The sequence below is a fragment of the Oxyura jamaicensis genome, chromosome 1 (genome assembly GCF_011077185.1).
Source record: "Oxyura jamaicensis isolate SHBP4307 breed ruddy duck chromosome 1, BPBGC_Ojam_1.0, whole genome shotgun sequence".
Lineage (NCBI taxonomy): Eukaryota > Metazoa > Chordata > Aves > Anseriformes > Anatidae > Oxyura > Oxyura jamaicensis.
Window position 1 is genome coordinate 133,104,835 of NC_048893.1, and position 4,441 is coordinate 133,109,275.

Sequence of the window (4,441 nt, forward strand, 5' to 3'; positions counted from 1 at the left end):
TTTTAACTCTAGAAGAAAATGTATTAAATACTGAATCTGAAATATCAGAAAAAGAACAATATGCCTCTGGGTCTCGTGTGTGTGTGTGTTTTTTTTTGTTGCCAATATGAAAAACATATATAGTGGTACAATTTCTGATTCTTTAGTTATAATGTGTTGTACTCAGAACATTGACTCGTATTATTATTATTACATCATGTGTAAAATACTTTTTGTCTTTCCCCCTAAGCAAGTGTTTTCTATGTACAGAATTATTTTACTAGTCACTTGGATTTCTGACTCATTCATAGATGAAAATTAGTCTAAGGGAACTAGTATCTGATTCAGCCTTTTATTCTCCTTAAGAAATTTAGAATGAAGAGATTTTAACAACAGATTTTTAACAGCCAAGTGATTTCAACTTTTGTAAATTAAATAATTTATCTTGATTCTAAGCTATGTTTGAAGCGATTTTATCAATATTAGTAGTATTAAATTGTTAGAAATAAGCATACTTCAGACAAAGTCAAGAAAAATACAGAATAAAATAAATGCCAAATGGGACCACTGTGACCACCATTTATATGAATGCAGGTCCTGTCCTTAGACATAACTTACATGCAGAAACTATAGAAGGAGATGGAACACCACTTGAGAATATTTTCTGGCATATTACGTGCCGCAGTTGTCACTGTTCTTGAAAGGTTTTGTGGTTACTTACTGGAAGAGATATTTGTGCTTTAGAAGTGTTTGTAAGACTTTGTTAACTGCCTAGTGTTAGGAGGCTCTGATTGGAGTCATTGAGAAAAGTTAGATATTGAGAGTCTTGGGCAAGGGCCCTGTCTCTTTTCTCAACAGAGACCTCTAAAGCAATAGGCATCCAAAGAAGTCATGAGCTCAGAAATATTGTACCCTGCTGTTTTACAAAACTTCTTTCTCACAGGACTGACATACCAGGAAAAAAATAACAATCTCTGTCTTCTTTGTAGCCTCCCTTCTAGTATTTTACAGACATCAATGAGATCCCCTCTGAGCCTCCTCTCCTCCAGGCTGAACAGTCACAATTTCCTCAGCCTGACCTCATAGGAGAGGTGCTCCAGTCTCCAGATCATCTTTGAGACCCTCTGTTGAACTCTTTCCAGTATGTCCTTGTCTTTCTTGTACTGGGGTGGAGAGGGTGGGGGGGGGGGGGGGGGGGGCAGAACTGGACATAGTTCTGAGTCTCACCAATGCTGAGTAATACAGTGGGATGTGGGAGAGAATCAGAGGGGTAAAAGTGACAAAGCTCATGACATGAGATAAGGACAGTTTAACAGGTAAAGTCAGGCTGTTCATATAAACAAAGCAAAACAAGGAATTCATTCACTGCTTCTCATCACAGGCATATAGATATTCAGCCATTTCCAGGAAAGCGGGGTTTCATCACACATAACAATTACTTGTGAAGATGAATGTCATCACTTTTGAGCATCCTCCTCTTCCTTTTCCTTTACCCCTGTTTTATTGCTGAGCATGGTGTCACAGTTATGGGATTTTTCTTTGGCCAGTCTGGGTCAGCTGTCCTGGCTGCATCCCCTCCCAGTTTCTTGTGCACCCCCAGCCTCCTTGCTGGCCAGGCAGCATGAGAAGCTGAAAAGTCCTTGTAAGCACAGTTCAGCAATTACTAAAACACCACTGTGTTATCAACGTTGTTTTGGTCACAGATCTAAAACATAGCACCATGTGAGTTACTCTGAAGAAAATTAGTTCCATCCTGGCCCAAACCATTACAGTAATACCTAAACACAAACATTGGGATTTAATTGAAACAGATTACTCATTGTTCTTTCAAACACAATACATGTGTTACATATGTTATGCACAGTCTGGGTATGACAAGTATAGATTATAAACATAATTAAAACATATCTAGGGCATTAATTAATAACAAAACATAATAAAGAAGAAGTAATCAAAGTCAAATTATTCATCATGAATTATAAACAAATTTATTTAACTTTTCTGTATTTTCTTTGATGAGGATGAGATGAGACTTCTGTCAGATGTTCTAAAAATTCCTGTTACTCAGAAATGAAGGTCTGATCTAAATACTGAAGAGAAATCTCCTTAAATATAAATGACAAATTAGGTTAAATCTAATCTGTATGACTGTGCCATTAAGCTGACACTTAGGTAGCTAGATTTTCTTTATAACCTGCATTTTAGAAAGAAATGTTCCAGACTATTCTATTTAAGTCTGTTGTGCACTGTATATTTTGGGCAGAACAGACATTGTGATGACCAGTGAGTGCTACTGATGCCTGACACATCTCTGACAATCATGAATTTAGGCAGATTAAACCATTTTGTACTCTTTGATGTTGACTGGGAGCTGATTCGCCAGATGAACAGGTAACAAGAAGTTATCTGAAGCTTTTCATAGATGGTAGAAATGCAAAGCAGATGAAGGACAGGCTTGCCCTTGGCAATTCAAGTGCAAATCTTATTAACATTTGAGGTGGAAAAGGGCCATAAAAACCTGTGCTGAATTTCTGGCTGTGGCCCAGGAGGGACTGGACCAGCACTGTGCAGCCAGGCTGGATAGGCATCCTCCAAGAGGTGGGAGACACAGAGAGGGACAGCTCAACCTGCAGCTCTCCTTAGGGGTGACTGGAAAGTGAGAGCCACTACAGGGGCTGATGGGTACTGCAGGTGAATGGCACTTGGAAAGGACAACTCTAAAGAGAGCAAAGCTCCATACCCTGCCCACCAACGTGGTGTCAAAATGGTTTTGTGTGAAACTCTGAAGCAGTTTTCTGAGGCTGACAGAATTGTTGCTCCTTGTATCAGTGACATGGACCCCATCATCCTCTGCAGTCAGGGAAAAACAAAAAGTCAGAGTGAATGGTAAGTGGGTTAAAAACTCAGACACTTTGTTCTCCTTTCAAATCATGAGCAAGGATGTACTACAAGCTCTCATGGATGTTAAGGGAATAGCTGATGTCAAAGAACCATCTTACACTGTCTGCCCTATTCTGTCTATTAAAGATGATAAAGCTACAGGCCTCATACCCTCCCTAATGAGAGAGACAAGGAAAATCTGGTTATTAGGAAAAAAAATAATAATAATTGCTTTGTTAATTAATCCATTGTTGCTCAGAGATTGCAGTGGCATTTCTTACCGTAGCTCCTGCAGGGATGCTGTATTTGGTAGGTAAAACTAATAGCAATTTCATTAAGCTAACTGCTCCTAATTCTGTTAAATCTTTATGGATATATTTGTCCTTGCGTTACTTTTTCCTTTTTCCATTTGTTGTAGATACACTTCATGGTCTCTTGTGTCTCAGATTAGTGTTCTGCGTGATCATTGTTGAGTCTTACTGTGACGTTTTAGACTTTGATATATCTGCCTTACACTGTCCTCAGAGACTTCAGTAAGAGCAGGAGTAGTCTTTACCTCAGGTTAAAATATATGAAATACATTTATCTATCAAATATTTTATTTATGAAGATGTTTAGCCCTAGATCTGATTAAAGAATTTTAAAAGATATAGTGAAATAGAAGTGAAATTGCCAGTGAGTTGCCAAGGTCTTTCCACATAAAAGCATTACCTTCCACTTTCTGATCATCCTTTTCAGAGGCAGACTGAAAACAGAGCTTTTGGCCAAAATTCACTCCCTTTCCAACTTTAATCACCTGCTCCACTCTGCTAAACACTGTGCACTGCAATGCGGCTAGTAATGCTGTACTGACTGCTGTAGCAGCCTTTTTATGTATGTGGTACGTGAGGTCTGACAATTTAGATCCTAGAGGAACACTTATCAGGAACAACTGGCACAGTCCAGTTGTGAAAAGAGAGGGGAGGCAGCCAAAAGTAGCTGTGGCCAGCTGATGGTGATGCTTCTGTGATGCTAACAACACAGCTTCGGGAAGGGTGGTGAGGCAAAGGAAGGGAAACTAAAGGAGTAGTCAGACAAAAAAATATTAATTTTCATCTTAAAAAGTAAATGATTAGCACTAGCATAAATTCTGGAAAGTCTCAGGACTAGAATTAACCACTTGCATAGAATCATATGTTTTCCAGCCAGCAGAACCTTATTTCTATTGTGGGGAAAAGAGGTGGGTCTCTATTGAACTTTACCTGACTGCATGACAAGTAATGGTTCCCCTAGTTTTGTACTGCTTTTTTTCTCATTTCATTCACACATATCCAAACATCTGTCTGACAAGGGAGGTCTGGAATCAATAGTTTTGCTGTTAGATATTCAGTAGCTTGTGTATAAATGGTTGGTGGGCTCTGTCCAAGTCCTAGTGCATAGGCAGACAATACCCTTCTTACTGAGCACTGCAACAACAGACATCTTAGAATCACAGAACCATAGAATCATTAAGGTTGGAAAAGAACTCCAATATCATCTGGTTCAAACATCCCCCTACCACCGATGTCACCCACTAAACCACACCCCTAGGCACCACATCCAA